The 12,826-nt window shown below is 46.5% G+C and overlaps 1 long non-coding RNA gene across 1 annotated transcript; it reads right to left on the bottom strand.

Moving 5' to 3' along the window:
- Window positions 1-2,293: 2,293 nt before the first annotated feature.
- On the bottom strand, window positions 2,294-3,890 carry LOC116795177. Its single transcript, XR_004359981.1, has 2 exons — window positions 3,721-3,890; window positions 2,294-3,320 (listed from the first exon to the last, which is right to left on the bottom strand). It is a non-coding gene; the product is annotated as an uncharacterized LOC116795177 (long non-coding RNA).
- Window positions 3,891-12,826: the final 8,936 nt, after the last annotated feature.

Here is a 12,826-nt window from a genome sequence, read left to right as displayed (position 1 = left end):
CATTGCCTGGCCTGGGCTTGGGGCTGGGGGCTGCAGAGAAGAGACGTGGCAAGGGGCCTTCTGCGGGGCCAGGGGGATAAGCTGTTCTAATCCAGGTCATGCTGCCAGCCGTTCCCTGTCTGTGCTGCCGGCTGCCACCGGGCATTCGGCAACATCTGGCACTTGTAAGTGACAGTGCTATGTATTCACCCTCAAAAAAAAAAAAAAAAAAAAAAACCTAATGAAAACAAGCACTGGAGGTGCAGGGAAGGCTGCATGAGCAGGTGCAGCACTACCGGCACAGAGTGGGAGCACTGCAGGCAGGAGAGCTGCAGGGACGGTGTCTGCTGATGCTGAGAGCTCCACACCAGGAGTATGGTCTGTCCCTGGCCGCCCCATCTCTATTTCCTGCCGTGGCTCCCCTCTGTGGGTGTTACACAGGGTCACCAGGAGGAAGGGAGAGTGAAAACCCACTGGCTAAAAGCTGCCATACGTGAAGGGTTCTTGCAGCCCCTGGGGACAGAAAGTGCTTGAGAGCGATGGTGAGCCACAGTGCATGCAAAAATTAAAATCCAGATACAAGGACACTGTGGCTGAGGTCTCCTCCCAAGCCACCCCTACAGGATGGTTGTCTCACCTTCTCTTACAAGCAGTGACAGCTATTTTTTGAGTGTCAGGAGACACTGTTTGATTTGCAAGAATGCTTTGAGCTGCGAAATCATCTCTGGTGTGTTTCTTCTGCAGTTCAGGTGCCCCGTGCCTTCAACAAGTGAACATCTTTCAACAGCAGCACTGCAGGTGACACCACCGTCCACACATCAGGAGACTCCAGAGGGGACCAGGTCTGCAGCAGTGGAGCTGCTTGGGGTGAGGCAACTCCTAGCAGCATCACTGAGCTCAGTGTGTCCCTGAACAGCTGTAGTCGCCTGTCACCCACATCCTGCCCTGCAGAGTGGGTTAAGCCAGTCAGATCCATGTCACTGAAAATACCTTCATCCTTTTAATGAGGATCACTCAGCAACTGTGAACTGCAGTTGGGTTTGATTTGCAATAGGGGATGAAGAGAGAACTGAGTGCTAGGAAAGGCAGACACAGGGATTGATTTCTCCTTTCTCTTTTAAAAGCTGTCATGATTTGTCATGATAACTCACAAACACTGCCAGACCTTGGGAGAAGCCAGGGAGCTGCCAGTGGGCTGCAGTAGGTAGTCACCTGCTGACTGAAAGCAGTGTCAGACCATAAGGCAGCAAGAGCCGTGGGTTCAACTGAGCACGTGGCATGTTAAAACCTTTGGAGATTTTAAGAGGCAGCAGGAGAGCTACCACCATTGGCACTGTAGCACAGCCTGAATCAAAGCTAAAAAAATTTTAGGACTGAGAAAAAACCAACAAAAAACCCAAGAGTGAAGCTCATGGCACAAAAACACAGGTGCAGAGCCAGGGTTAGCCAGGCTGGACCAGCTGCAGGAACTGACATTTTAGAAATGGTGGCACAGAGAGAAATCAGAGCTACTGCTCCAGAGCGTGGACCCTTTCCCCAGAGACCAAAATAGATCTGTTTGTGGCCCAGCTGCTCAGCTCCTACTGGCTGGTGCAGTAGCAATGGTCTGCACGCAGTAGGTCACGGGCAGCTTTTTTGAGGGCTTCTCCCACAGGTGCTTCCACATTGGAGTGTTGTGGGGCAGCAGCCTCCTTCCTTTGCTTCAGCCTTTACTTTGCAGGTACCACAAGTGCTTAAACTCTGCCTTCCATCCTCCACAGCCAACTGGTATGCAGGGGTTAACAAAGCAGGGACAAACCCATTCAAATGCCTGGGAAGGTGCAGGTATTTGCAAAGGAACCGTGGAGGCATTGGATTTGTTTTTGTCCAAAGCTGATACATCTGTAACCAATTGTGACTCCGAGTTTACAGATCTGGGAATTGGCAGCAGAGAGGTTAGAAGTGGCATGTTTAACTGCGAAAGGAGAACATTCCCCTCCCTACAGCTGGCCCAGTGTGTGCATGTGTTGCACAGACATCAAAACAGCCTCTTATGCACTCTCCTGGAGCTGCAGGACACAAACCACCTGCCCAACCTTGAATCCCTTCAAAGCTGGGCTTTTCATGCCAAAGAATGAATTTTATCTCAGGGCGCACAGGAACAGCTGAGGGTGGCTCTGCAATTGCCCAGTGCTGGTTGGAGCCAGGGGGGATTTGCCACAGCACAGTTTCAGAGGGAAAAACTGTGGTTTTGGGACAAACTGAGTACACAGTGACATTGCAAAGTGGCCACAGGGTGCAGCGGGGAGAGGACACAGTTCTGGTGCTGCCACTCTGCATGGAGGGTGGTAGGACTTTATTCCAGCAATGTCTTGACTTCAACCTGTGAACATTCACAGTCAGCACATGCAGATACTACAGGTAAAAGCTAACACTGGAAATCAGCTCTAGTAGTGAAAATGAAGCTGTGGGTGAAGGGTGCTGCGCTGGGCAAAACCCAGAAGCATTGGTTTACAGAAAGGCAATGCGTGATGTCGTGACCCTCTTGGGTTCGCACAGGTCATCGGGAGAATTATTGATGTGGTCATTGCATTGCCAATGTCTGCATTAAAGGATGCATTTCCCACACAAGGATAAAGACAGAAACACTCTTTCAGAGCAGACTCTGGGCAGCAAACCCTCATTTGGCACATCTTATAGGATCCTGCCCGTGTCACAGTCTCAGGCCATCCCAGATGTCCATCTGATGGGAAGAGGCGAGGAGCCCGTGTTTGGCTGGGGTAGCCTGTGCTTTCAAACCTCAGAAGCATACATGTTCCTCTTATCTAAAAAATGATCCAGATGATAGATATTTCCTTAGGGAGACAGATCTAGTAGCCTGGTAGCCTCCATGCCCCTGTCATCCCCAGCTAGGCATGCCAGTGGCAGAGTTAGCGTGCCGTGGCTCATGCCACTGTGGGAGGGTTTGCTATCTGTGAAAGCCACACAGTGATGATGAAGAGCATCTAACTTCGGGAACAGTGAGCCACGGTGTGGCCCAAGCTTTATTTTCCTACACCTCTATTCCTTGAAAGCAGCAACTCACTGAGCAAGAGCAAATGCCAGAAATAAGATTGACTCACTGGCCAGTGTGTTCCAGGGATACTTTAGGGGAGCTGGTTTTACTCTGGGACTCTCTGGATGCTCACAGGTGTCCTGTGAAGCCTTCTTTAAAAAAATTCCTTCTCTACTTTGGATCAGGCCTTCCTTGAGCCATGGGAATAGGAGGGGACCCTCCTGCCCCTGCCCATCAGCCTCCTGGTGACTACATGGTAGATGTGGGTCCCTCCAGGCAGCCAATAGTGGATCCCTTTGGGATCCTCCTAGAGGAAGGATGTCACACAGACACCAATGACATAAATGACTCTCACCATGGACTCCTGAACTGTGCATTATCCCAGCCTGGTCAGAGCACAGGTCTAACAGCAACAACAGCAGCACTTGGCGATGTATGCTGTTCTCATCTTCAAAGCATTAGCTGGTGGGAATTAATCCTCATACCGGGCAGGCAAGTCTCATGACTCTCACTCCACAGAGAAGCAGAGTAAATGATGTGATGAAGGGTCAATCAGGTCACAGCTGCAATGAAATCATGGCAGTTCCTGCCTGCCCATCCTGTGACCATTAGACATCAAGGAGGCAGCTGGCATGCAAGGAGGTGCAGGAGCCAGCCTCTCCTCTGGAGGCAGGTCATGCATGGGGAGGTGCTGGGCCATGACTCACCTTTGGAAGCAGGTTCTAGTGCTGGATGAGGTCAAAGAGTTGCTGGGTGCATCCTCTAATGACTCACTCTCACGGTTTGGCAGTACAAGGGCACCCAGTAAAGGATGCTGAAGGGCTGAGGGAAGCAGCTGCAGGCCAGGTTGGGTTACCAGACTTTTTCCTGGTTGCTTTGAAAGCCTGAGCTTAAGATTTTAACCCTCTGGATGGGATTTTGGCTGCTGATGTTGGAGTAAGAGGGCTATTTGTGTTAGTCACTAATGTGGACTCGAGCCAGAAGACTGTCCCCAAAGGTCATTTGGTTTTGCCAGCTGCTGCTGTACCTTTGATGAGTTACTTGATCTCAGCAGGGAGAAGCCCTCTCCACACTGAAATGGGAGCAGTGCAGATCAGCAGCTTCTTGGGAATCGGAGGGAGAGGAATATAGTTTCCTGGGCAAATACCTACAAGTGGGTTTGTTGTAAAAATAAAAAATATTTAGGAAAAGTAAAATGATGCCCTTGGATTTACCTCAGTTCAGAGAAACACCCCCCCTAAATGTGAAGTGATGTGCTTAGGACAGATAACAGAGATGAGAAAGCCACAACAGTACTGGCAGTTCCCTGTGCACAAAAGACAAACAGTGGGATATTGTCTGCGAGCCAATTTCCACATACGTCGCACGCAATGAGACAGCCCATCCTCCCTCCTCCTCGTGCCATAGGTAGATCTAAGGAAGGCAGGAGGCTGGCAGCAAATTAATGTCAGCAAACCAATTGAGAAGAGGAGCAGCCCAAGGGAGTTCTATTTTGTCAAATTGGAAGTATATCTGGGAATCATTTCTTGCTTCTAGTAAATAAACTGTGCACAGTGTAGCTGACAAGAGGGTTGGGGATATGATTTCATAGAAAATATATATTTTCCATGTCAAAGGGTGTCTCTGCCTCCTGCCCACTGCATTAAGCCAAGGAATTTGCAGTTAGGAGTTAGTGCTGGACATTCAGTTCCACAACGGAGAAGAGCTGGAGTACAGAGCTACAGTGGGCATGAGGCCAGCGGTGGCTGAACCAGCTGTGGCAACAGTCCTGCAGGATGCAGGTTTCTCTGTGGGACAGCAATAAACCAAGCCAAGAGCTGGATCAGTGTCAGGGCCTCCCTGAGGTCCACAGCCATGTGTTGCTGCACTGCCAGTGCTGGGGAAAGCAGAAGGCACTGAATGCCACTAAGCTCTGAGGGTATCACACCTGTGAAGATCAAGTCAGCAGTGGGGTTGCCTTGGCCTGGCTTTGTACTGCAGGTTATGGCTGACCTCCTAGAATAATCAGTGAGCTCCTGTAATTATCCTGGTACATCGTGTAGTGGCCATGTCTTTCATCTCTTCCATCCTCCTTGTGGCACATCACGGCTGTGGCTCTTAGAATAAGTCTGAAGTTTGTTCTTGGTGCCGCAGTGTTATCTGTGGCTTTTGTGGCCCCTGTGTAACAAGCATCACTGCCTGGTTGCCTGCAGTCTCAGGGGACCTAGTTTGGTGACCTAAATTCTCCATTTTTCCCCACTTCTCTTGTTCTCTGGATGCCTGTTGCAGGGAGATAGTTAATGCCAGGCACTCCCTTTGGCAGCCTTGTTGCATCTTCATTTTCCTGTCTCCTAGAGTGATTTGGAGCCTTCAGTGGTAGAAGGATCATGCAGTCCAAGAGCAAGCCTGCTGAAAGGACAGATGTCCCTGGAAGAGAAGGTAGGAACACAGATGGAAGGAATGGAGTGTGAAATTTCTGCCCTTCTGTCCCTTCAGCAGCCTGCAGAAAGCAGCTGTTTCCACAATGTGAAAAGCCATCCCTGGGCAGGGCAGTTTCCAAAGGTGAGAGGTGGCCCCAGGCACAGTCTGGGAAGGTTCCAGAGGGTTACAGCCCTGCCCATCAGGCATGCTGCCCACTCCAGGCCTCCATTCAACATGATGAGGGAGAAAATCTGAAGGTAACTCCTTGCTGTTTGACCACATATCACATCTACCCTTGCTCGTGGGCTCTGAAAGGAGCTGTTTTTCTCACTGTGCAAATGCACATTTCATAGTCATGCTATGGGACACACTGCAGGGGAAGGAGCCTGAGAAGTTGTTCCTGGCTAGATTTGAAGGTGCCCCTTAGCTGACCATCACATGTTTCTAACCCAGACCTACCTGTTTTACAGAAAGCTTGTTTTTCTGTATGTGAGAAAGCCCTCTCCTGCACCAGCAGCTGCTTTCCATGAAAGCCAGAGATTCAACTGCTCACTCTCAATGAAGAGCCCACAAGAGTTTCTCAGGATGCTTGCCCCTGTGTCTGCAGAGTCTGCCAGTCCATCCTGGATCACTCTCAGTTTTCTTACCTCAACACCACCCTGGCAGCATCAGTGGGACACACTGAGCATCCCTATCTGACAGGGGGAATTGTCTGATGTGTCCAGATCTTGTAGGTGGCCAGTGCTCAGCGCAGTGATGAGAGCTTGTTGCAAAGGGCAGCAGGGTGATCTGCTGTGTGAAACCTCCTGTGGAGAGAGGAGCATGATTATTAGAGAGTTCCGATCCTCCACCCTGTTGGTAGGATACACAACTTTTCCTAAACACAGCCTGTCCAGCTGCATTCCTGAAGCACACATTCCTTGCCAGCGTAGCTCACCCAGAGTGTGGCCAGGAATAGCGCTGCAGCTTCATGTGGGACCTCTCCCAAATACATCTTTAATTGAATAGGTCCACTTGGCCCATATGTTTGAACTCAGACCAGGAGAGAAGTATTGTAACTATTGGTCTTTTTGCCATTTTCTACCCAATGCCACCCATTCTTTATCCCTATGACTTAAAAGCACCACCACTCTTTCAGCTTTGTTTCCTGTATCACTGCCCTCTATTGGGCTGCCCATTGGGTCAGTATGGGTGCCAGTGAGCAGGGACACTGGTGGAGGAGCCACCTTCTTGAGTTAATATGGTTAAGGCTTGTTGTCATGCAGTCGGAGATACTAATTCCTGTCTCTTAAACCACATAGCTGAGATTCAGCTGGATATTCATAGCCACAAAGAATGCTTTGCTGGAAAGACGGTTGCTGGCTTTCTGATTTTTATCATAAACCTTGTGATAGCTGGCTTTCTTTTGACAGCACCAATATCTGGAGCATAGTTTTGAGGTGAGAAGCTCAGCTTTCGGTTTAAATCCAGAATGCACATTTGGAGCCCTGACAGTTGCAGAGAAGCTACAAAGTGACTTCCAAGCATGCTCCTGTGACTCAGAAAATGCAAATTACCATGTGTTTTAGTTAAGAAGACAATCAAGAAGGAATATTATATTTTTTAAGTCTATGTACTGGTCCTTGAGTACTTGGCACCGCCAATTTCAGGGAATGATGCCAGTGTACCAGGCCTTTTTGTTACAGAGAAGCTTATGCATAATTTTGAGAACCAGGACTGCAGGGATTTATGTGTCCTGGAAAAGGTGAGAAACTCTTCCCTTCCCTCCTAGGGAGGTCTTAGAAGGGCACAGCTGCTCAGTGGGCCACCTCTCATGCCCAGGGCCTTTTAGAGGAGCAGATAGGAGGCATCATACCAGCTTGGCTCCTTTCCCTTGTTCTGCCTATCACTGCCCACAGGTAACCTTAATACCAGCACTCTTAATCTGAATACATACAAGTAAGATATTTTTATAATCCTTTTCTTTTTCTATCAACAGTTGCATGGAAACTGAACTTTGTCATATCAGACCTGCTGCTGAAGGCCACTGCACATCTGAGTTTTCCCTTCAAGTAGATATTAGAGACATAACTTAGGGGCTTTGGCTTCATCTCTCTCCAGCTTGGTATTGCTCCAGTAGAGGCAAACACTTTGTGGCTCAGTCATAACAGTTTTTAATCCACTTTTTTGTGCTTGCCTGTGCTGTGTGCAGACTTAACCACAGTGGTCAGTTCTCACTTTCAACTTCCCCTTGCTGCCTTGTGTTGTTTACATGGTGTGTAGTGTTCTGCAAGCATCAGATAAACAGAAATAAAAATCAGTGTTGGTTTGCTTTATAAGAGTAACCCCTGGAGTCAACAGCCATTCACTGCTTGTAACCTTTAAATCTCGCACCAAGAAGTGACTTTACAGAAGAAATAAATAGATTATTGACTTAGGGTTCCCATGTGTTTTCACATGAAAGCATTAAAAATCTAAACGCAGCATGAGAATGAAGCAATGAAGCATCTGGACTTTCTTGGCCAGGCATGGAGTGGAGTGTGCCTGATTTTTCCAGGAAGAAAGTGAATTTGCAGAGAAAGTGCCAAGGAGTCACAGCAGTATCACTACTATTACAAGCAGGGATTTTTCAGCACATGCTGTGCTATAAATGATGATGGGTGGCTACTGCATTTTTGGGATCTCTTAGTCTTTCTGCAAGCAATGGGAACCCAGCTTCTAAAATATCCTGGAAAAGAGGAGGCAGCCTGGAAATAGCCCAAGAGAGATACTCTCCAAGATGTTTTTCATCAGTTCAGAGTTGGTAGCTGCAAGGAAAGGGCACAACACTGGTACCTGCAACAGGAGGAATGAATTCAGAGTAAGTCTGTATTTCTTTGGCTGCAGCTACATCTTTTCCAAGATTTAGCTGGGAAAGAGGCAGTCTTCTCCTTGTAAAATAGAAGGAAGATCTAAGTAGTACCAGATCTTTATAAATACATATCTAGCATCTTGATTTTTAAATTTTAAAATGTAGCTAAAACTGTAGGAAATAACTGCTGCTTTGAAGGTCTTCCCATTCAGAAGACAAGTCCTGTCTCTTACTCACTGCAATTAAACAGCCTAGTGCTGAGTTGCTCATCTCAACACTTGGCTGATGGACAGAAGCATTTTTTAGAGAGTATCACAAGGTCCTTTCCCAAAGCTGAGGAACAAGCCGTGACAATATCTCAGAGTCAGAAAAAGACCCCTTTATACTTTGACAGGGGTTTGGGTGGTTGAGGCTGAGGCAAAAAGTAATTAATCCCAGACATAATAAAATTGGCATATGGTACTGTAGGACCCTGAATAACTCAGCAAACTCAGCAGGGTCATAATTTAGAAGTCGTCCAAGCAGGCCACCTGTGTGGCCACAACATCAATTTTAGGTTTTTTTTTTTGGCAAGAGCTGGTGTGCATGAAGAGCCTCTGAGCTCTGCAGAAGCAGTTAGATGCTGTACCCAGCCACTGCAAATCAATCCTAAAGGGAAAAAAAAAGTTACCTGTCATCCTTCCTTGGCTCATGGTAAGATATGTGAGCTGCCACATTACAGCTAAAAGCCAGTTCAGGAGAAAATTTTGTCCCACTGATCCAAAATCCATCACTTGTCCCAGGAGAGAACTTTTCTTCTGTTTTTTTGGTAGCCAAGATGCACACTTGTCTGGGTTTAACAAGTCCCTGGGGACGAGGAGAGCTGCAGGAACACTGTGGCTCCTTGCTCCTCAAGTGCACCAGCTGTGGAGCAATGCAATCGGCCTCCCACAGGGTACACAAGGTCAGGTTACCTCGGTTCCACTGGAATCAGAAGTGTGCTCTGGGACAGTTACCCTGACTCAGCCCACAGGCAGGAAATTGTTAAATTACAGTAATTGACTGCAAGAACAAGTTTATCAGCTGAGTCTGTTCCAGCCTATTCTTTAGGTTGCAGGTCCCTGGGAGCAGGATTTACTTTTTTCTCAGAGCTGTATTCTCTAATGTGGTTTCCCACCCATATTGCATCAAAAAAAGGTGAGTGCTTCAAAGTTTGTACTTAATTTTAAGGTTCTTCTGCTCTAACTCACCAGGTATTTGCCCAGTCTAGGTGGGACATAGTAACTGTATCCATCTAATAGTGCAAAACAGTCTTCTGCTGCCAGAACAGCTAATTTGGCATCTGCATCTACTGTTGGCGACTTTCCCACTGATAATAGTGCAGCAGGTTCTGTTCTTAAATTTGCAGTTTGTGTCCCTAAGGAATATTCTTGCTTGAAACTCTATGGTGGTTCCAGTGAGGCTTTTCACTGATGGCTGTAGTACCTTTCTTCCAGCCCTGCTGTCTGGAGGCAGAGTTGCTGGTAAAGAGAAAAGATTTCCCAGCAGATACTGTGCTGTGTATTAGAGGGTGTTGAGCACTGTGCAGTGTATGCTGACTTTTAAAGTGTGACCACTGTAAGTACACCAGCTGGAGCACAGGGAAGGAAAACACTTCTAGATCCAAGTATAGTGATCAGATATTCCATTAAGCATGAAACTCGTGTAAGCACTTAACAGCATTCATCTTTTGGTTGAACATCCAACATTCAACATGCAGCAAAATTAATTTCAGGTAATACAATAGAGGTTAACTTAATTGAGAAAAAGCCTGGAAAGCTTTTCTGGAAGGGGATGTGTTGTGTATATCTCTATATCAATATCCATTATGGGCAGGACATTAGCTCTGGTGTGGGAGGGTAATGACAGACACATGGGCCCTAACGGAGGTCTCATCATGTGTCTGTGGAAAATACGAATCATCTGAGGCAGCATGCGTAGCGTAGGAGAATTAGGAAATCTTGAAGAGGTGACAGCTGATTAAACAGCTGAAGTTTTAGATCTGTGAGCTATTTGAAATGCAGAGATACATCATAAGACAGCTACCTTAAACTGCCTGAATCAATTTTTTTCCCCCGTTCCCAGGCACTGCTGTTTACCTTGTACAAAGCTGTTACTGTTCAGCCTGTGCAGAAACGGCCTTTGTCATCATATTGGAGTCTGACTCCTCCAGCTAAATTAGATCATTGTAGCAGTGTAGACAATATACAACTGTGCCAGCCAGAATGCAAATTTATTACTTTTCCTATACAACAATTTCACTGTGTCTTTGGGACAAGCCTGCTGTCTTTCGAATAGAACATTTAAGCTGAAGGAAGAAAGGAGAGGTAAATTTAACTTAAAATCTTTGGACACAAGATCAGCCCCAAAGTGTTCATGTAATCAGAGTCGGAAACCACCTTATCTTCTGGTGTGGTTTCACTGTAGCTGAAGTTTTAAAAAATGGCTGATACCATAAGAACAGTTTATCCCTTTTCACCCTTCCCCAGTGCTGGGATTTTGCAAGATTACAGTCAAATGTATTTCTCAAGAAAAGTCAGCTGGGGATACCACTCAACTCCCTTATCTTGATGGACCTTCAAAGCCATTCCCCATCCCAATACCCAGTCTTATCTGGATATAAACAGATATGCTCAGTGCATCTCTGGGCCATCTTCCCTGCATGGTCACACGCTATGATCATCAGATGTTTCAGCATTAGTTGGTGTAAAAGCAAAATGTCTGAAAGATTGTAGGCTGTAAAGAAGGGACAAAATGCAAAGCACAGATGGATGCTATTCCCAGAGTGGAGGGGAATGCGTTGGGGGGGTAATTCGTGCTCCATGTTGATCCTTCTTTACTGGGGTGCATGGGGTCTGGATGGATCTTCCTGAGGGAGCCTTGGGTAAAGACTTGAGGATTTAGAGGACGTCAGCTGTGCCATGAGTTTGCCATCACACACTGTTAGAAAATTCACAGTCCCTCCAGAAAGAGGAATCCATTTCCTCTCCCTCTGGGGGCTGATGTATGGAGAGCAGAGCATTACTGCTCTGATCTGACTGGCTAAGCTGACATGATAGGCTTCAAATCAATAAGTCCAAGGCAGACAGTAATTGCAGTAACATGGACATAGTGGTGAAAGCACAGATCGCCACAGGTAACTCCAACTGTGAAGAAGGGCATTGTCTCTTGTTATGCTCCTCACCACATAGGACTCCATTTTATAATTTAAAACTATAGCTCGATTGGCACCACAGATCAGAACCAACAGATGAAATGAAACCTGATAGCCCCTCTCTGAAATTTAAAATAGTATTCCAAAAATATCCCCCTGTTCCCCAGGCACGGATAGCACAAAGGGCAGAAGAGGACATCGCCTCCCAAATTCTCTCTTTCCCCCAGCTGTAGCCCATGCATTGTCAATACAGCTCAGCAGGCAAAATGTCTGGCTGCAATGTTTCCAGCAGGAAAAGATTAAATTCAAGTGTATGACGTTTTTTCATGAAATGTGTGCTTTCCAGGCAAACTCTTGTGTTTAGAAACACCAAGGGTTTGCTACTTACGGTGATGTTACCTCACTGTGCCCCAGGAGACAGGATTTTTGTTTCTCTGCTTTTTTATCCTTTTCTACTGGATGACCTTCTAAGCCACTGAAAGTCTTCTGTGGTGCACCAGCATCAGTGACTCATAACATTTTCCTTCTCTGGGAGGACAACTTCAGTGCGTCCTGGGGGTTTTGGTCTTTACTAGTGAAACGGCCCATACACTTGGCAGCATAAAATGTGTTAACAACAGGTTCCATGATGTTTAACAGGGATACAAAAAGGTAGCACTAGAATTATGCCTCTTCACATGTAAACCTAATTTTCTGATCAACCACATGTGTGGTTTTAATTTACTTTATCTTGTACAGGCTGTCAGCAGCAGTCAGTCTGTATGTTTTTTCTCCTAGAAAAAGCCACACAGAGGTGACACAGGATCAGGGCTGGGACAAACTAACCCGATGTAAAGGACATTCAAAGCAACAAAAAAAATGAGCCCGCACATAAAAGCTTTAAGTGGTGTAATCAATTTCTGCAAATAAACAGTATCAGTCAGACCATTGTTCTGGTTTGCTGGACTAACAGAGGAGGCTAAAAACTCAAGCTGGCAGATACCAGATTTTTGGCCCCAAATTTAGTTCTTGGACTAAATTCCAAGAGTAAAGTATAGCTCTGAAGGCAGGAGCTTATCCAGTAACTAGTTGATTCATTCTTCTGGGAAGATGTCATTTTTATCAGCGAACCAGAAGGACACCTTTTCTCAGAAAGCACTGCTGAGAACTTCAGAAGCATTATGTTATGAACACTGTTCATCTCCCTGACGTGTTGGACAAAAATACTCTATCCAGAATAATAAAGTAATTGTCTGTAATTTAGCATATTAAGCAATCTGGGCTCAAAAGCTATCAGACAGTTCCTGGGGGGACTTAGCCCCTAGTATAGACAAATACGGCATCTGTCTTTAGTGGTGTAGGTAGTACTAGAACTGCTCCCTCTCGAGGAATATACAACATTATCCCAAGCACAGAATCAGCATAGATACAC

Source organism: Chiroxiphia lanceolata, chromosome 1, assembly GCF_009829145.1.
Source record: "Chiroxiphia lanceolata isolate bChiLan1 chromosome 1, bChiLan1.pri, whole genome shotgun sequence".
In the NCBI taxonomy this organism is placed as follows: Eukaryota; Metazoa; Chordata; class Aves; order Passeriformes; family Pipridae; genus Chiroxiphia; species Chiroxiphia lanceolata.
The sequence above is the reverse complement of the archived record's forward strand: the minus strand, read 5'-3'. Positions and strand labels throughout refer to the sequence as shown.